Source organism: Miniopterus schreibersii (genome assembly GCF_964146895.1).
Source record: "Miniopterus schreibersii genome assembly, chromosome: 9".
NCBI classification, from domain to species: Eukaryota; Metazoa; Chordata; class Mammalia; order Chiroptera; family Miniopteridae; genus Miniopterus; species Miniopterus schreibersii.
Window position 1 is genome coordinate 36,755,484 of NC_138118.1, and position 21,636 is coordinate 36,777,119.

The 21,636-nt window shown below is 35.4% G+C and overlaps 1 pseudogene across 1 annotated transcript in view; it reads left to right on the forward strand.

The window, feature by feature from the left end:
* LOC308562077 (large ribosomal subunit protein eL27 pseudogene) overlaps positions 1 to 21,279 on the forward strand; it is a 71,749-nt pseudogene extending 50,470 nt beyond the window's left edge. The window contains exon 2 of the transcript in view: positions 21,090 to 21,279. The product of the transcript in view is annotated as a large ribosomal subunit protein eL27 pseudogene (transcript). The remainder of the gene's footprint in view (positions 1 to 21,089) is intronic.
* The last annotated feature ends 357 nt before the right edge of the window (positions 21,280 to 21,636 follow it).

Sequence of the window (21,636 nt, forward strand, 5' to 3'; positions counted from 1 at the left end):
TTTCAATATACAAAGATTAATTTTGTCTAATTCAATATTGTCAATTATATCTTTCACATTCTTTACATCCTCTTTTATTTTAGATGATTTGATATGCCAAATACCTAGAGAGGAGCATTATGAATCTGCATTTCAGCTCCTGTCAGTTCTTCCTTTTTATAATTCACAGACTGTGCTTTATACACCTTGGCTATGTTACTAAGCACATAAAGATTCAGGAGTTATACTTTCATTATGAATTTGTGTGTGTGTCCTATTTAACGCACCCTTGCATTACTGGGATAAAAATATCTTAATGCATATCTGCATTATATTTTAAAGATTTTATTTTAGATGTTCTAGTCCAGACTTGTCAAGTTGGCATTTGTTTTTTCAGTGTTTTTTTGTTAAGTTTTTTTTTCAATTTTGAATAGACTGGAGCATGTTTATATTCTTCAATACATGTCTCAAGTGTCTTCAGCAGTAGGCTTCTCAAGTTTTGTGTTACTTATTTGTAATATTTGCCTTTTTACTGACATGAGTTTACAACAAAAAAGTTTAAATATCACTGTTCTACACAAGGGATAAACTTTTAGAAACACATCCTGATGATAATAATAACAATAATATTGCATTAAATACTGCCATGCCAATTAGGACAGAGGGAAAAGTTCATATTTCTTTTTTTAAAAATAATATTCTTGAGATATAATTTATATACCATGGACTTCATCTACCTTAATGTTTTTAATATATTCACAGATATATGCAAGTCTATCACAATCAATTTTACAATTGTTTCATCATCTCAAAAAAAAAAAATTCTATGTCCATTATCTCTCACCTCCCTATCTTCCCACTTTCTCCTTTGAGCCTCAAGCAACCACTAATTTACTTTCTGTCATATGTATTTTACTATTTTGAACATTTCATAGGAACAGAATCACATAAAATATAGACTTTTGTGACTGGCTTCTTTCATTTGGCTTAATGATTTCAAAGTTCATACAAGTTATAGCATGTATCAAGTGATATTTCATCTCTCCTCCCCCGTTTTTAGAATATGCTTTTATTGATTTTTTTAGAGAGAGAGGAGGGACAGAGACAGATAGGAACATCAGTGAGAGAAGGGCATTGATCAGATGCCTCCTACACTCTTCACACTGGGGATTGAGTCCACAACCTGGGCATGTGCTCTGACTGGGAATCAAACAGGTGACCTCTTGGTTCATGGTTTTATGCTCAACCACTGAGCCCCACCAGCCAGGGTATATTTCATTCCTTTTTCACAGCCAAATAATAGTACTGCATTTTATGGATATACTACATTTTGTATACTATTCCTCTGTTGATAAGCATTAGTTTTTCTACATTTTGACTATTACAAATAATGCTGTTACAAACATTCATGTACTAGTTTTTGTGTAAATATATATTTTTATTTATCTTGTTTAAATATCTAGAGCTGGAATTTCTAGGTCATATAGTAACTCTGCTTAATTAAGGAACTGCCAGCAATATATGAAGGTTCTAATTTTTCTACATCCTGGCCAGCATTTATTATCTTACTTTTTGATTCTAGCCATCCTAGTGGATATGAAGTGATATCTCACTGTGGTTTCGATTTCCATTTTCTTGGTAACTAATGATGTTTGAACATCTTTCCATGTTCTCATTGGTCATTCGTATATCTTCCTTGGAAAAATATCTACACAGATCTGTTGCTCATTTTTTTAAATGAGATTTATTAAAAACAAAACAAAAAAAGGCTGTTGCCATCTAAGTATTATTTAAATGGATTTTCTTATTATTGAGCTGTAAGTGTTCTTTTAAAAAAATATATTGTTATCAGTATTATAGATGTCCCCCATTTTACCCTGCTTTGCCCCCCTCTACCCAGCTCCCCACCAGGCCTTCCCCACACTATTGCCTGTGTCCATGGGTATGCATATTGTTCTTTGGTTAATCTCTTTCTGTTCCCTCCACCCCCCACCCCTCTGAGATCTGTCACTCTGTTTCATGCATCCATGCTTCCAGATCTATTTGTTCATCAGGTTATTTTGTTCATTAAATTACACATATAAGTGAGATCATATGATTTTTGTCTTTTTCTAACTGGCTTATTTCGCTTGCTGTTGCAAAAGGGTAAGAGCTCTTTCTTTTTTACAGTTGCATAGTATTCCATTGTGTAAATGTACCACAGATTTTTTATCCACTCATTTACTGATGGACACTTGGGTTGTTTCCAGATCTTAGCTATTGTAAATAAAGCTGCTATGAACATAGGGGTGCATATATTCTTTCTGATGGTGTTTCTGGATTCTTAGGACATATTCCCGGCAGTGGGATCACTGGGTCTCACATAAGAGTTCTTTATGGAACCCTTTTCAGATATATTATTTACAAACATATTCTTTTATTCTGTAGATTACCCTTTCACTTCCTTGATAATGTCTTTTAATACACAAAAGTTTTTAATTTCAAAGATGTCCAATTTATCTATTTTTTTTCTTTTGTTGCTCAGGCTTTTTCAGCATATTTTTTTCTTTTTTTGACTATTCTGGGTCCCTTGGAATTCCATATAAATTTCAGAGTCACTTTCTAATTTTTGCAAAGATGTCAATTGGAATTCTGGCAGAGATTGTGCTGAGTCTACAGATCAGTTTTGGGAGCACTGACATCTTAACAAAGTTAAGTCTTCCAACCCATAAACAGGAGATGTTTTTCTTTTTATTTAGATATTCTTTAATTTTACAAACAGAGTAAATTTTTTCAATTCTTTTGTTAAATTTATTTTTTAAATTTAGTTTTCAATTACAATTGATGTACAATAATATTATTTTAATTTCAAGTGTACAACATAGATATTAGATATTAGATACAACACACATTAGATATTCATATACTTTATTAAGTGATCATCCAGATAAGCCGAGAACCCATCTGGCACCATATATACTTATTACAATATTATTGACTACATTTCCTATACTGCACTTTATATTCCCATATAAGTTAAGTACTATGGTACTTGTCTTTCTCTGTATGATTTATTTCACTTGGCATAATACCATCTAGGCCCATCCATGCTGTCACAAATGGTAAGATTTTATTTTTTTTATGGCTTGATAATATTCCATAGGGTGCATATATCTTTTTAAATTAGTGTTTTGGATTTCCTTAAATAATACTGAGAAGTGAAAAATTTGGGGTCATGTGATAGCTCTAATTTTATTTTTTATTTTTTATTTTTATTTTATTATTATTTTTAATTTTTACTTTTATTTTTGTTTAAAATATTACAGATGTCCCTTTTTCTCCCCAATGACCCGTTCCCCCCCATCCTTTCCCCTCCCCAGTCCCTCTCCCCACCATTGTCTGTGTCCTTGGGTTGTGCATATATGCATATAAATTCTTTGGTTACTCTCTCCCCTCCACCCCCTCGCCCTCCTCCATTCCTCTGACATTCATCAGTCTCATCTATGCTTTCATGTCATTGAATCTATTCTATCCATTAGTTTATTAAGTTCTTTAGATTCCACGTATAAGCGAGATCATGTGATATTTGTCTTTCTCTGCCTGGCTTATTTCACTTAGCATAATATTCTCCAGAGCCATCCATGCTGTCCCAAAGGGTAGGAGATTCTTCTTCTTTACAGCTGCATAGTATTCCATGGTGTAAATGTCCCACAGCTTTTTTATCCACTCATCTACTGATGGGCACTTGGGCTGTTTCCAGATCTTGGCTATTGTAAACTATGCTGCTATGAACATAGGGGTGCATATATTCTTTCTGATGAATGTTTCAGGATTCTTAGGATACATTCCTAGGAGTGGAACCATTGGGTCAAAAGGCAGCTCCATTTCTAATTTTTTGAGGAACCTCCATACTGTTTTCCATAGTGGTTGCACCGGTTTGCATAATCTTTTAAGGAAACTTTATGCTGTTTTCCATTGTAGCAGCACCAATTTACAATCCCCCCAAGAGTGCATAAGTGTTCCTTTTTCTCCACATTCTCATCAACACTTGTTTGTTGATTTATTGCTGATAGCCCTTCTGACAGGTGTGAAGTGATATCTCATTGGGATTATAATTTGTATGACTCTGATGATTAGTGATGTTGACCATTTTTTGAACATTTTTCATATGTCTATTGGCCATCTGTATGTCCTTTTTTTATTTTATTTTATATTTTATTTTATTTTTTTATATTTTATTTTATTATTTTATTTTATATTTTATTTTTATTTAAGAATTTTTATTGATTTTTAGAGAGAGAGAAAGGGAGAATTAGAAAGAAAAAGAGAGACACATCAATGAGAGAATGAAACATCAATTGGCTGCCTCCTGCATGCCCCCCACTGAGCATGTGCCCTCACCAGGAATTGAAACCACAAACTTGGTGCTCCGGGCGATTCCCAACTGAGAAACATGGGCCAGGCTGTATGTCCTCTTTAAAGAAATGTCTATTCAGGTTGTCTGCACATTTTATTATCGAATTGGTTTGGGGGGTTTTGTGCTGGTAAGTTGTATGAATTTCTTATACATATATATATTTTATATATTAATCCATTATTGTATGTATCATTGGCAAATGCCTTCTTCCATTAAATAAGCTGTCTATTCATTTTCTTGATGGCTTCCTTTGTTGTATAAAACATTTTAGTTTTATGTAGTCCAACTTGTTTATTTTTTTCTTTTTTTTCCCTTGCCTGAGGAGACATACCCAAATAGATATTACTAAGAACAATGTCAACAAGTTTAGTGCCTCAGTTTTCTTCTAGGAGTTTTATGGTTTGGGGTCTTACCTATAAGTCGTTAATCCATTTTGAGCTCATTCTTGTATATGGTGTAAGAAAGTGGCCTACTTTCACTTTTTTTTAATGTATTTATCCAATTTTCCTGACTCCGTTTATTTAACAAACTGTCTTTATCGCATTGTGTATTCTTGCCTCCTCTGTCATAGATTAATTGGCCATATAGGCATGGGTTTAATTCTGGGCTCTCTCTTCTGTTTCATTGATTTATGTACCTGTTTTATGCCCGTATCATGCTGTTCTGAGTCCTAAAGCCTTGTAGCACAGTTTGATATCAGGTAGCATAATACCTCCAACTTCGTTCTTTTTTGATTGCTGAGGCTATTTGGATTTTTTTTGTGTGGTACTATATAATTTTTTGGATTATTTCTTTTTGTTTTATGAAGAATGTCATTGGTATTTTGATAGGAATTGCATTGACTCTGTAGATTGTTTTGGACATTTTAATGATGATATTTCTTCTTATCCATGAGAATGAAATAAGCTTTCATTTATTTGTATCATCTTCAGTTTCTTTCTTCAATATGTACAGTTGAACAAGTGCAAGTCTTTTACCCTCTTGGTTAAATTTGTTCCTAGGTATTTGATTCTTTTTATGCAATTGCAAATGGGATTGTTTTCTTTATTTGTCCTTTTGATTGTCCATAATTGGAGAATAAAAATGCAACCAATTTCTGAATATTACTTTTGTTCTCTGCTATTTTACTGAATATATCAGTTCTAATAGTTTTTTGGTGGATTCCTTAGAGTTCTCTCTATACAGTATCATGTCATCTGCAAATAATGACAATTTTACTTCTACTTTCTAATTTGGTTGCCTTTTATTTCTTTTTATTGTCTGATTGTTGTTGTTAGGACTGCTGATACAATGTTGAAAAAAAGTGGTGAAAGTGGACATTGTTGTCTTACTCCTGATCATCAAGAAAAAGCTTTCAGCTTTTCACTGTTGAACATAACATTAGCTGTGAGTTTTTCATATATGGCCTTTATTATGTTGAGGTACATTCCCTCTATTCCCTTTTTGCTGAGAGTTTTTATCATAAATAAATGTTGGGTTTTGTCAAATGCTTTTTCTGCATCTATTGATATGCTCATATGATTTTTTTTTTAAATGTATCTTTATTGATTTCAGAGAGAGGACAGAAGAGGGAGAGAGAAAGATAGAAACATCAATGATGAGAGAGTCATTGATTGAGCCCACAACCTGGGCATGTGCCCTGACTGGGAATCGAACCCCAATTGCCTGGATCCTAGGTCGACGCTCAACAGCTAAGCCACCCCCGGCAGGGCGCTCATATGATTTTTATCCTTCATTTTGTGTATGTACTTTATCATGTTGATTGATTTACAGACACTGTAACAACCTTGTATCTCAGGAAGAAATCCCACATGATCATGTTTTATGAACTTTTTAATACATTGCTGAATTAATGTTGCTAATATTTGTTGAGGATTTTTGCATCTATGTTCAACAGGGACATTGGCTCATTTTTTTTTGTTTGTAGTTTTTTTGTGTTTGTCTGGTTTGGGTATAAGGGTAATGCTGGCTTCATAAAATGAATTTAGGAGCCCTTTCTTCTCTTCAATTTTTGAAATGGTTTAAGAACAATATGTATTAATTCTTGTTTGAATTATTGATATAATTTGCCCATGAAGCTATCTGGTCTAGGAATTTTGTTTTGGGGAAGGTTTTGATTACTGATCTATTTGTTAGTAGTTATTGCTCTGTACAGATTTTTTGTTCTTTCTTGAATCAGTGTTGGAAAACTATATGTTTCTAGGAATTTATCCTTTCCTTCAGGTTGTCCAGTTTTTAGACATATAATTATTTGTAGTACTTCCTTATAATATTTTGTATATCTGTGGTGTCGGTTGTCGCTTCTCTTTCATTTCTGATTTTATTTGGACTCTCTCTTTTTGTCTGATGAGTCTGGCTAAAGGTATATCAATTTTGTTTATCTTCAAAGAACCAGCATTTGGTTTCATTGATCTTTTGTACTGTTTTTTAGACTCTAATTTATTTTCACTGATGTCTATTATTTTCTTTCTTCTACTCACATTGAGCTTTGTTTATTCTACTTTTTCTAGTTCCTTCTGTTATAAAGTTTCATTGTTTATTTGAGGGTTTGTTTTTTTCTTGAGATAAGCCTGTATTGCTATGAATTTTGCTCCTAGAACTGCTCCATCCTATAGATTTTGGGTTGCTGTATTATTTTCATTTGTTTCAGGGTACTTTGGAATTCTTTCTTGATCTCATTGTTAACCCATTTACTGTGTTATTTAGCCTACTTGTGTTTATGTTTTTCAGTTTTCTTATTTTAATTGATTTTTAGTTTTATATAATTTTAATTGGTAAAGATGCTTTATATGCTTTAATCCTTTTAAGTTTATTGAGACTTGTTTTGTGGCCTAATATGTAGTCTATCTTGGAAAATATTCTATGTGCACTTGAAAAGAATTTATAGTCTGCTGCTTTGGGGTGAAATGTTCTGAAAGTATTTATTAGTTTATTTGCTGTAATGTGTCATTTAAGGCCACTTTTACTTGTTTATTTTTTGCCTGTATGATCTATCCATTGATATCAATGGGGTGTTAAAGTTCCCTACAATGAATGTATTACTGTTGATCTCTCTATGTCTGTCAGTATTTTCTTTATATATTTAGATGTTACTATGTTGGGTGAATACATGTTTAAAAGAGTTTTATTCTCTTCTTGGATTGACTCCTATATTATTATGAAATGTCATATAGTTTTTGTTTTAAAGTTTGTTTGGTCTGATCTAAATATTACTGCCCAACTTTTTGTTGTTGCCATTTGCATGAAATACCATTTTCCATCCTTTTACTTTTAGTCTCTGTGCACCTTTTAACATGAAGTGGGTCTCTTGTAGGTAGCATACATATGGATCTTGTTTTATTTTTATTTATTCACTTACCTTATGTCTTTTGGTTGGAGTATTTAGTCCACTTAGTATTTAGTCTATTTACATTTAAAGTAATTATTGATAGTGATGTAGATATTGCCATTTTATTGTTTTCTGATCTTTTTTTTAGTTCTTCTCTGCTCTTTTCTTATTCTCTTGCTCTGTTCTCTTGTATGTTGACATCTTTCTATAGCATTATGTTTGGATTCCTTTCTCTTTATTTCTTATAGTTTTTTGGTTTGTGGTTACCATGTGCTTTATATACACTATGCTATATTTATAGCAGTTTATTTTAACATGATGGTTGCTTAATTTTGAAAACATTTTAAAATCTGTGCAATTTTCATTTACACCCTCCACATTTATGTTTTTGTCTTTATGTTTTCCTATTTTTCTTTGTGGTTTTATGTATCCTTAATTTATTGTTGTAATTATATATGCTCTTCCTACTTTTGTCTTTTAATCTTTGTACTAGTTTTATAGTTGTTTGATCCATTGATTTTACTGTTTCCCTTTGTCAGTGAGAATTTTTTCTTTCTTCTATTTTCTTATTCATATATTTTATCTTTTCTGCTTAAAGAAGTTTCTTTAACAATTATTGTAATACTGATATAGTAGTGATAATAAACTCTTTTAGCTTTTTATTGTCTGGGAAACTTTCTTGTTGTATTCTATATGATTACATTGCTAGGTAGAACAATTTTGGTTATAGATTCTTACTTTTTATCACTTTGAATATTGCATGCCAGCCCTTCTGGTCTGAAAAGTTTCTATTGAGAAATCAGTTGATAATTTTATGGGAATGCCCTTATATGTAATCTCTTGTCACCTTTAAGATTATTTTTTTATGTTTAACCTTTGGCATTTTAATTCTGATCTGTTTTGGTGGGCTTCGTTGGGTTCATCTTGTTTTGGACTCTCTGCACTTTCAGGACTTATGTACCTATTTCTTTTTCCAGGTTAGGGAAGTTTTCAGTCATTATTTATTCAAATAGGTTTTCAATTTCTTGCGCTCTCTCGTCTCCTTTGGTACTCCTATGATGCAAATATTAGCACTTAATATTCTCCCAGAGGTCCCTTAAACTATCCTCATTTTTAAAAATTATTTTTTCTCTTTTCAGTTTCAATTGCATGTTTTCCACTACCTTGTCTTCCAGATCGCTGATTCAATACTCTGCTTTGCCTGATCTGCTATTGATTACCTCTGTTTTATTTTTTAATTTCAATCATGGTTTTCTTCATTTTTTACTTGTTCTTTTTAATGTTTTCTATAGTTTTTATGTTTTCTATCTCTTTTTTTAAGCTATCACTGAATTTATCTATCTTCCCCTAAGTTCACTTTATGAGCAAGCTTATAACCATTGTTTTGAACTTTGTATTTGGTAGATTGCTTTTCTCCATTTTATTTAGTTCTTTTCCTGCAATTTTGCCAAATTATTTCATTTGGGTTGTGTTGCTTTGTCTCCTCATTTTGGCTGTATCCCATTGTTCATTTCTGTGTATTAGGTAGGTATGCCATGTATCCTGGTCTTGACAGAGGGCCTTATGTAGTTGGTGTCCTGTAGGGCCAAGTGGAACAGCCTCCCTTGTCACCTGAGGTAGGTGCTCCAGGAATGTCCCCTCTGTGGGTTGTGTGTGCTGCCCTATTATAGTTGAAACTTGATTGCTGTTGGTATGTGAGGTTGACCCTCTGGTTAACTAGTTGTGAGGGCTGCCTGTGACTACAGCAGATGATCTATTGCATTGGAGCTAACTTCATTGAGATGGAGTTGCTTCAGTGGTGCTCTGGTGCCAGCCAAGTTTGTCCTTTTGGTGTGTCATTTGTGAAGTCAGTTGGGTGTTGCTCTGGTGTGGTTTAAAGCTGTCCTTCAGGTGTGTTGGGTCTAGTGCCTCTAGGGAGGGGCTGCAGAACAGGCTGACATTAGCCACTGCTTGTGCTGGGCTTGAGGTCTCTTGATAGGAGTTACAAAGTGATCTGTATTTGGTTGCCTTTGTTCTTAGTATTTGGGAGAGGTTATGTTGCAAACTGAGACTGGCTGCCACTTGTGCCAGACTTGGGACTCTTTGTTACACACCACATTGTGGACTGTGACTAGCTACCTTATCTGTCAGAGTTGTGTTCTGTTTAGTTGAAGCTATGTTCAAGGTCAAGACTGGCAACCACTTATGCCAAGCTTGGGGCAACGTAAAGGGTATTACAATGCATGTTGAGACTGACTGTTGCTTATGCTGGGTTTGAGGCTGCTTAGCAAGTTCAAGAAGTCGTGCTAAGGTCCACTGTTATTTGTTTGGGGTTTGAGCACCTTTGAAAGCTTTAGGGGAATTTTGTAGCATGATTCAAGGCAGGGCACTCATGTGGAGGACACACTAAGAGGCTTGGGCTGAGCAGGCAAGCAGGTGAGGCAGTGTCTCAGGGAACTATCAGGGTGGGGTAAACTGTGGTAGCCAGGCTCATGGAAAATAGATTTGGTGCCTGCTTATGCCAGGCTACCTGGGTTGGGGAAGAGTTCAACAAAGGGGCAATAGCAACTTCCAATGTTTCTGTCCCCAGAGAGAATTGCTCTGAACCCTGCTTCTCCAGTTTTTGCCCTGAAGTTAGTCAATTTAGTTTCTCTCCTTATGTCTCTGGTATTTTTCGAGCTTCTCTCCTATCACTAAAGTTTAGAGTAAGTTTGTGAGCTAGTGAGTTTGTGTGCTATTCCTTAAAACCTTTCCATCCTCTTTCTCCCACAGCCAGATTTTCACAGTCAGATATTATAGAGATTCCTTTTCCTGGCACTGATACTTCAAGCTGAAGAGCCTGGTATGGGTTGGGGCCCCTCACTGCTCATAGGGTGACCTCCAAAGATGAGATATTCCTCCCAATTCTTTATTGCCACACCATGGGCTTGAGAATTTCTCGTTCCTCATTCCTCTCCTCCTCCCAGTCTCAACAAACATTCTTCTTAATATTCTTAGTTATAGAAATTTTTTTCAGCTAGTTCTCAGGTAGTTTTCAGTAATGATTGTTTTATAATTTAATTTTAATTTTGATGTTGTTGCCAAGGAGATGATGAGGAGACCTCAGTTCTTGTCTTCTTGAGGAAAAGATTTCAATCAAGAAACAAAATATATAAAAGAAAGCAAAAATTTATTGGCTGCAGCAAAAATATACTTAGGACAAGGAAACAAGGAAGGGCATAGTAGAAGCAACAGGAGAGCCTAGGTTAGGCTGTTTTGGATCACTGAGAAGTCAGAGAGAGAGAAGGGGGCCTTAGAGGCAGGTTCAGGGGATAAGCCAGGGATGAGTTGTTGTTGCCCATTGCTCCCCTAGTTGCAAGTCTCATGGGGTCCCCTGGGAGGGGAGAAGGAAATGGCATTGGTATGCTCCCCTGGGGGGGGGGCTGGTTGAGCGAGTACTGGGTCCTTTGTCCTGAGTATTTCTTTCTTTCAGGCAAGAAATCTTAGGGGAGTTCTCAGGGGAGTGTCTCAATAAAACATTCATCAGCTTTCCAGGTGTTCTCTTTCAGGGTTGTGATCTCCACTGACTGGTCTGTGCAAAGGCAGGAGGTCATTAGTCAATGTAGCTGTTTCTGAGGCAGCCATGGTGTCACTTGTCTGGTTTTGCTGCTTTTCTGGACCTGGAGCTAAAGTAAAACTGAGGCCTAGATGTTATCTTTAGGGAGGGAAGTTCAGGGGCTCTAAACTGAGTGGCCAGTGATATAGTAAGGTAGGATAGATTACCCTGGGGACAAAGTTCTTGTTTTCTTAGTTTCATCCCTTGCTAGGCATCCAGGGTTTCAGGCCCTGGTGAGGTTCTGTACCCTAGTTTCTGTATCTGGCCCATCTAACACAAACAATTTATTCTCAAGTGTCTTTGGTTTAGGGCAGATAAGATTTACTAGGTGGCTGCAAACCGCTGTTTAACAATCTGTCTCAGTTTCCCTATTCCATTTGTCCTGAAATTTTTCTAGCTTTTACTATGTTATAACAATGTGATTGTGGGGGATGCAAGCATAGAGTCTACTTAGCTGGTCATCTTATTCAGAAGGCTCTCAGTTAAATTTATTCCTAAGTACTTTATGATTCCTCATGCTATTATAAATGAATTTGCTTACTTAATTTTATTTTATAATTGTTTATTGCAAGTACATAAAATACAACTGATTTATGCATATTTTATTGAATCTTGTAAACTTGCTGAACTTTTTTTAGCTTACATAGTTTTTTGATGGGTTCTTTTGAAGTTTCTATTCTAATATTTTGTCATCTGTGAGTAGAGATAAGTAACTTTCTTTCTTTCTTTTCCAATATGGGTTACCTTTATTTCTTTTTCTTGCTTAATTGTCATGGCTAGAACCTCCAGTACATTGTTGAATTGAGTTGTTGAGAACAAACCTCTTGTTTTTTTCATCATTTTAGGAGATCTTTCACCATTAATTATGGTGTTAGCTGTGGGGTGTGGTAGATGACCTTTATCAGGTTGAGGAAGTTTCCTTCTAGTCTTAATTTGTTCGTGTTTTAATCAAGAAATGTGCTGGATTTTGTCAAATGTTTTTTTCCCTTTGTCTACTGAGATGAATACATAATATTTGTTTATTATCTTATGGATGTAATGTATTAATTGATGTTTGGATGTTGAACAAACCTTTATTCCTGGGATAAATCTTACTTCATCATGATGTTTAATTATTTTTATATGTTGTTAGATTTATAATCATAAGAAATATTAGTGTATAGTTTTCTTTCCTTGTGATGTTTTCATCTAGTTTACAGGGTAATATTGACATCATAAGATTAATTGGGAAGTGTTCCTTCCGCTTCTATTTTTTCCTTTTTGTTCTTTGGTTTAAATGCTCTCTGTTGATCTATATTCAAGTTTTATAATTCTTTATTTTGCCAGTTCAAATCTACTGTTGAGTTTCTCTGGGGAATTTATTTTTTAAATTTTAGTACTTAACTACAGAATTTTCATTCATTTCTTTTTTAATAATTTCTATATCTTTTTTGATAATCTTGTCAATGTAGAATATCCATACAGCTAAGAAATTAAAAAAAAAAATTTGCTTGAGCTAAACACAGCATAGGCTGGAAGCAAGATCTCAACAGACTGAGAAAAATGCTTCAGAGAAAAGCAGTTTGCACCTTCTTCATGCATTTGGAATTAAGAGGGACCATAAGGAAGATTACATGAAGGTTGTAGAAGGCAGGCAGGGATTGGATTGCAGTAAAGTTAACAAGATCATGTGTTCTTTTGGAAGGTTGTTACTTTGAAAAAGGAGGCAATTCAAAGAAGTGTTAACCTAGATGTACAGAAACAATGGACAGGGCTTGTTTAAAGCAAAGATAAAACTTTTACTATAGAATTTATATGCCAGTTAACAATTTATGACCAGGTCACCCTGCGATGTTGTTTTCCACAGAACTGCTCTTCATCTACACTCCATTTCATGTGACATTGTAACCCTACCTTCTTTTACTTCTTTAATCATATTTTCTTTTCATTCTATGAGCATACTTATAATTGCTATTAATGTATTTTTCTGTTAAAACTCACATCTTGCTCTCACAAGCAGTTTGTGATGCCTCCTTTATTTCCCCCCAGTGTATAGGTCATACTTTCTTGTTTCTTTGAATGTCTTGTAATTTTTTGTTGGAAACTGAATATTTTAAATAATATATTGTAGTAACTCTTCCTACTGGCTCCCTTCTTCAAAGCTTATTATTGTTGTCTGCTTGTTTACTTTTAGTTAATGGCTTGTTTCTTTTAGTGAGATCAATCTGTGCCAGAGTGTTCAACCTCTGTTGCTCTTCCTTAAAGAAGCTCAGCTTTGGGCACCTCACAGTTTTGGGAGGGTTCTTTCTCTCCTTCCCTGATCACACACAACTGTTAATCTCCACTAATTGCCTTCTGACTGCTCTATCGTTTTCAACAATACCCTGAGCCATAAATTATTTTACAAACTAATTCAATCAAATTCTAGCTTTCAAGAGGAATAGTTTCTGAGGTCCACGTTTGATCTCAGGCCTCCTCCCAGCTGTCTTATTCCCTAGTACTCTCCTGCAAATTAGTTGGCCTATTATCTAGGCTATATATTCATTAAATTTATAAATCTCTTCTCAAATGCTTTTCACCAAAACTTCCATTGTTCCTAATTGCTATTAATGAGTACTCTTAGGTTTGAATTTTTTTATGCTTTTTGCAAATTTTGCTTATTCAGTTCTTTTGGAAGAGATTAAAAGCTATCTGTTTTATTGCCTGCATTCACCCCCAAGCAAATCTCTGAGCCAGGGCTCTGAAGCTGGGGCTGGAACTAATGACAAACCTCTCTGAGTCACTTCCCTACTTTAGGGACCGTAATCTCAGTAGGGTGTGGCAGGAGCTTGAGGTCCTCTCAACTTGCCTCTCTGAGCATGAAACCACTATCTCAAAAACTGGGTAAGAATAATGGGGACTCTACTCTCAGCATGCTGAGCCTTTGTTCCATGAGTGGGGATTGAGCTGAAGAAAAGAACTGTCACCTCTTGGCCACACTCAGTCAAGACTTAATCTCAACAACAGATAGAGTCAGGAGAACAAATGTTGAAGTTCTGCTTCTTGTAGGAGGAAAGCTCTCTGACTGGGAGCTGAGGTAAGGGGTCCCCATGTTCTTAACTTCAACAGACTGTTTTAGAATCTTCACCTCACTGAGTTGGAGGAGGGAAATAAAGGAAGGGGCCACTCTTGGTTCAAATACAACAGACTCCTACCTTTCTTATCAAATTTTTATAGATTTTCTTGAATAGATGTTTCTTCATTTGTGTGTTTCATTAACCATGTCTAGAGGCTTTAAATGGTTCTGTCTTTATACAGTTTTCACCAGTTTCACCACTCGGTAGTGGACCAGCAGAGTTCTTCACACTGTTTTACTGGAAGCCAATCTCCTCTCATACTTCTTAATGTATTTTAAAAGCCTTGTATGATTAGACCCCCTATTCCAAGTTTTTATTCCTCAATTTACACACTATGCTCCAGCCATACAAAACTAACTTTCATGTCTTAAGCCATACTCCCTTCCACCCCCACACTTTGCTTCTGTTGTCCTTTAGTCTGGGTATTATTTTCCTCTCCTCACATGGCTAGTTTCTCCTCCTACATGCAAAGATTTTTCCATATCTCCAACTCTCAGATTGCTCCTCTATTCCACAGTTCCTTGACCTCCCCACAAATACACAACAATTGCTTAATTATGTACACATATCTCCCAATAGACACTAATTTATCTTAAAACAGTATTTCAGTTAGAAAATGCGTTTGGCTATAAGTAACAAAATATAAACAATGGTGTCTAAAACAGAAGAGAAATCCATTTTTCTCAAGTAATGAAAAATCCAGGGATGTATAAATATTGACATTGGTTCAGTAGCTAAAGAACACAAAGTCTGAGGATCCTGCAGTCCCCTTGAACCCTTCCTTCTGGGTGCATGATGCTGTTCTAGCTCTAGACATTATGTCTACATTCCACATATGAGGAAAAGAACATAAGACTTGCTAAAACAATAATAAAAAATAGCAGACTTCTGCTTATGTCTTATTTTTCTGAGTAAGTTATAAGACCAAGTTTTCCAGCTTCACGGAACCTAGAGTTCTGTTGGTAAGCAAGAAAGGGTAATGGGCACGGAGTAAGCAAAAATAGTCTCTGAAATAAGGAAGGGGTATATATTATTCCATCACTGTATCTCCAGTGTGAAGTAGAGAACCTGGAATATAATGAGCATTCAATACAAGATAATTAAATAAATATTACAGAAGAAATGGTATGATGTGTAATAAAGCATTTTTACATAACAGAGTTATTAATATAGTGGGTCAGATTGCAAGAGTCTTTATTAATTCTGCCTTATGATTCTTAACCTGGGTTGAGGTGTGTTTAGGGTGAAAGATGCATACCAGAATCTTGCAAAAGAAAAATTAAAAGTGTATTCATTGCCTCTAGGTGTGCTGAAATACTCCTTCACTGAGACTCACTGATCTGGTATAAGCTACTTGTGCTACAGATAAAGAAACTGAAACACAGTTCAATGACTTGCCCAATATATCACTATATTATTGATGCCTAATATTGCATAATAGGAAAAGTGTTCAAAACAAAATATACTTTAAAAAGAGCAGAATAAAAACTTAATGTATTATAAATTTTAAATTGGATTATTAACAGATAAATTTTAAATCATCAAAGAACTCTAAGATGCAATTGAAGTTTGATTTGAAAATGTAGTTGCTGAAATTTAACTTATAAAATATGACTTTAAAAATCAGTCTTCTTTTTCATTTACAACAAAATAGAAATTATAGATAAACATGTACAGTAAGCCCTACTAAAACTTTTCAATTGAAGGATGGCTGAATAGCAGAGGATAAGTGACATATATCTTAATGGTGAAATGGGCTTTCATGTCATTTAAATTAACATTTTGTCTAGTTAAAGTTCACAAATCAATTTTAAATTTGAGAAAGCCTTCTGGAAACATCATAGTATTTTGTGGATAAGAAAGTTTTCACATTGTCTTCCCATCTTCGCTTACTTAATGAATTATCCTTTTTAAAGATTACATTTGCTATATTTGGTTTGGCATTTGTGCACTTTTTTAAAAATTCTCACCCAAAGATATATTTATTGATTTTTTTTTTTTTTTTTTTTAGAGAGAGAAGAGGAAGAGAGAGAGGGAGGGAGGGAGGGAGAGAGAAATATCAATGAGAGAGAGAAGCATTGATTAGTTGTCTCTTGTACACTCTTTGACCTATATCATACCCGCAAACTAAGTATGTGCCCTTACCTGGAATTGAACCCGCAACCTTTTGGTATATGGAACTAGGCTCCAACCAGCTGAGCCACCCAGCCAGGGATGCATTTGTGTTTTTGAAGTCCAAATTTCATGTCTACTATAATCATTTTAGTGTTTAGTATTGTATTATCTCAAATGACTCAGGATTGACGATCTGTTTTGTTCCCTCTTTAACCTAAAGGCATTCAGTTACAAATAATAAGTGAATGCCACTCCAAGATGAGAGGAGTAAGGCAAATAAATGGTTATTAACCTAATGGAAGCTCAAAATTGGAAAAAATAAAAAACTCTAATGGAGTTTCCCCCACGGTGAATCTCATTCCAGACCCTCATCCACATAGATGAGACTTGAACATCAAATCAGTCTTGTCTTTAAAACAGTATGAGTAAGTATAACAACCAAAAGTATAACATGAGCAATTCATTTAGGATTGATGCCAAGGGTTACCCAAAGTCAATATGATTTAGTCATTTAGTAGCATAAACTTAAACTTTGATCTCCTATAATGTTGCATCCATTGTTACACCTACTCTTTTTTATTTTCTTATTTAAAAAATTGAGACATAATTGACATATAACATTGTATTAGTTTTGTGTGTGCAGCACAATATTTGTTATATGTAGATATTACAAAATGATTACTTGGTATATTTAACATCCATCATCACACATAGTTACAAATTTTTTAGTCTATTAGCTACATTCAAGTATACAATACAGTATTGTTAACTAAGGTCACCATGCTGTATATTTATCTTATAACTGGAAGTTTGTATCTTTTGAGTCCCTTCACCCATTTTGCCTCTCTGTAATCCCTCCTCTGGCCACAAATCTGTTTTCTGTGTCTATGAATTCAAGTATTTTTATTTTCTTTTTAAGATTCCACATACGAGTCAGATTATACAGCATTTGCACCTACTCTTTTTTAATTAAATTTATTGGGGTGCCATTGGTTAATAAAATAATATAGGTTTTAGATGTAGGTTTTAGTAGGTACTACTCTTATAAGTCAATAATATACAAGGCTGTGACAAAGGCTGCTAACTTTCTTCCAATATATTTTATTCTCTTCTTCCATAGTAATAGTAATAGAATGGGTTGTTTTAGCTTTCTTGACTGCTGGCCATGGCTATGTGACTAATTCCTGGCCAAAAAAATTATGAAAAATACTTGTGAGGTTGCCTTTAGACCCTTCTTTAAGAGATATCAGGTGCATAACTGTGGATACCATGTGTCAATATGTTCAATTAGGACAAGAAGCCATACTGAGAGTGACAGTGAAGCCCTTTTTAGGAGAAGGACTAGAGTGGGGAAGCCTTGAGTCATTGGGGGAAAGTGCCTCAGTCCAGGCAGCAGCCAGCAATGAAGCCCTGCAGAGACTCAAATGAGTCCCTGATGAAAAGGCCTCTGCATGGAGGCACCTGGCTTACGAGCATGGCCTGCTTGATCCAGGGGCAAGGGAGGGGGAGTTGGGGAGGGACGAGGGGTCCAGACAGGTATGATGCGCTGGCTCGGCACTAAGCATGATGTGAGGAGGGCAGCTTTCCCTTGTGAGGCCTGGTATTTGCCTGTTCTTGGGCTTGAACGAGCACACAAAGAAATGTGGCCTGGGGCTGGAGTCCTAAATGACGGTTGTTTATTTTTCTTCTTTTCCTTAATTCGGACGCTAGGAATGTGGCTCTGGCTGCCATCTCAGATGGTGAGGGTGAAAGCTCCCTAAGATGGCAGAAAGTTGAGCCAGAAGGCTCCCAAATTTCTGAGACTCTGTGGAGCAGAACGTCCATCCCCTCCTGTACCGCTGCCTTAGCTCTCTCCCTCTATGTGACCAAAACGCACGAAGTTCTAACTTGCTTAAACCACAGTTTTGTTTTTCTAATTGGTGAACCTTTTTCTAATGAATACAATGAATTTGAATGCATGGCCTTTGAAAAGTGGGTATATTAACTTTGAACCACTAATTCAATACATGTCTCTGGGCTTTGTGGCTGGGGTGTCAGCCACGTGTATAGCCAGTATTTTATGTACCTAGAAGGTACATAAAATTCTGTAACAATTTTCATTCTTCCTGCACCCATTTTGAATTTCTACCAAAATCCTCTCTTTCACCAGCTTTCTATCAATTAAGCTGGAGAGACCATTTTTCCTCTATTGACAGCTGTTTTTGGTTAAGAAAATTCATCCTGGAAGTAGATTGATCCTCTGTGCTATAAGCCTTTTGGCAGGATATATGCCAATCCTGTCTAGGATTCTTCCAACAAATTCTCTGTTCTGACAGTGTTTCTTCTTTTCTGACAGAAGAGGAAAAGCTGCCAGCTCCCAATTTATACTCCCTAATGCCTGTTGTTGGGCTGTTCATAAGAGACAGCCAAATGTCTCACATGCACTGCTACTAAGAGAACGTCATTGATGCCCAGGCAGAAACTATTGCCTTCATGATTCTTATTCGAGAAATCTGTAGTAACAGGTCTGGGCTTGGGTGGGGGATATTAAGGACAAGCCAAGTAGTTGCAATACAACTTTCCATCCTTAGTTGTTTGCCCCATTCTATTTAATAACCAGGAATCAGTTGATTGGTATTATTTTCTTATCTTAGAAGAAATTAGTTCAGATTATTTTCCTGTTTGTAAAGTAAATAGCTCCTGGATAATTCAAATTACAGTCTAGTTGTTTCCTTCAACTGGAGTTTCTCAAGAGCAGGACTTTCATTAAAGGTAAATTTTTATGCAAAAACAACAATGGTTAAAGAAAAAAGTAAAAGCAATGTTCATAATATTAGTGATGGGAACTTTTTTCTAGCAATTTTTTGAGACATTGTTGCTATTTATATCTTAAGAATTTGTTAACAGACAGTAGATATTTTATGAAGAAATTCTTATGAAACTGCTATGAATGAGACACTATACTAAATTATGTCTTGGAATATTACAGATAACTACAGGTTCAAGGTCCTCCAGTAGAGACAGACAAGAAGCAAGTAAGTCAGTAAAATGTGATAAGCTCTGAAAGACTCATACAAGGTTGCTAGGGGTAGAAAGTGAAATCAGACATGGATTCACAAAGGAAGTTGTTCCTTCAATTTATTAATTGAAGATCTTAATGTAAAGACTATTTTCTTAAGTCTTCATTATCAGTTAACAACACTAAATATTGTCATATACAGCAAATTCAACTGTTCTTTGCTATATGTCAGAATCATTTTAGGTATTTTTGGATTTATTTGATAATTAAACTATGCAATCAAAAGCAAATAGAGTACAGCTCTTTGGGGGGGGATAACTTTTAGGCATTTAATTTTAATTAGATATTCTATTTGAATTGATAAGGACAAAACTTAATGTTACTAATATTTTATAGGTGGTTAGGCTGAGGACTTGGGCTATAGGTAAAGTTACCAAGTGATTTAATGTTCAAGCTAGAACTCTGAAGAGTAAAAGGAAGCAATATTAAAAATAATAATGTTGGGATAACAGGTGTAAAACAGACCTGTCTTGGACAGAAAATCTTTTGGCCACACTTACACTTCCTAAAGTCTTCTTTACCCACTTCAAGTTTGAATGAAACTTCTTTATATTTATTCATATCACAACAAGAAATATATGAGAAAGAGTCAAGAGATCTATTTTCTGTTCTTGGCATTATCTTTATTGGAAGAGAATTGTCAGTCATGTTGAGGAGTTTTCTACTCTAATGTTACTCTCCATTTATATTTAGAAGCATAGAAATGTAGACCTCCCTGGCTAAAGCCTTGTACTCACATGGCCCAGTGCCCTGAGGTGTCACAGAAGTCATTATCTCTTTGGTGTTTATCTCCTTACACTCATTGGAAGCTCCTTGAGGACAAGGGCAGTCTGATACTTACTTAATTCAGCATCAACTCCATCTATTAAGACCTGGCACATAGTGTGTGCACTGACAATGGTGGTGAATTCAGAAAGGAATAATGATTCCATGGGAATAAGTTTAAGAGGGTAGAGGGTAGAGATATTTCTGGAGTCTTTTCACACTAAAACACATCTTATTTCAAAAATGATAAAAACTGTCAGGCTCCCTTGCTCTGTCTGTGTGACTAGTCTCACCACATTCAAAATCTAGAACAAGAGTCAACACACTTTTTCAGTAATGGGTAGATAATAAATATTTTTGGTTTTATAGACCATACTATGTCTATTGCAACTATTCAACTTTGCTGTTGTAGTGCAAGAAAAGGCATAGGGAATATGAGCGTGGCTGTGTTCCAACAAACTTATTTATAAAACATGTCCCACTGGGCTGCATTTGGCTTGCGGGCTGTAGTTTGCTAACCTCTGATGTAGAACTAAAAGGGACAGAGCAAGTAACAACAACCTGGTAGTTAGTTATTCTGCCCACCTTCATGAGTGCTGCTTTGAGGACAAATCTTGAGCAAAATGCCAAAGTAAATAAATAGAAGTTTAAGTCTCCCTGCCAAAGAGCAGGACAAGTCCTCTGAAAAAGTGAACTAGAGAATGGCTATATATTTTTATCATTTTATCTTTCTGAGATTTTTGAGTTATTGTTTTATTTTAAGAATTTTACACCATTAGCTTTCACTGTGATTTTGCTAGAACTATTTTGTCTGAGATAAGAACTTTCATTCCAGGAGAACAGGTCTGGGCTAACATGGTGGTACAGGCAGACCTACCTGAGCACTTGCCATTATGTTCAGAGCAGCAGGAGAAAAGTGATGGAAGCGAGGAGACAGATGAACGTATGCTGAAGGCTAACCCAGTGTGAGGGACTTTACACTGGTAGCACATAAACCCCTTAATCTAAAACACAGGAGCACAAGAAACATTGTATTTCAGGATTTTCTTTAAATCAATTACAATTAGATTCCCAACCTCTATCCTACCTGTTAGACAGAGGAATGCATTCCCAGTAATTACTATGGTTGCCCTGTATAACAAAAGACATCTCCAGCCCTCTGTCTTCAGGTTATATTGGTTGCTGCTGAGACTTCCAATTCCTGCAGCTCTGGGATTTTGACAATATATCTGGGGCCTAGGAATGTTTGGATAAGTTGCGAGCCCTTCTACTTATTGTATAGCTTCCCTTTGGGCACCCTTTGAGGTCTTACTTAAGGCACTGCCT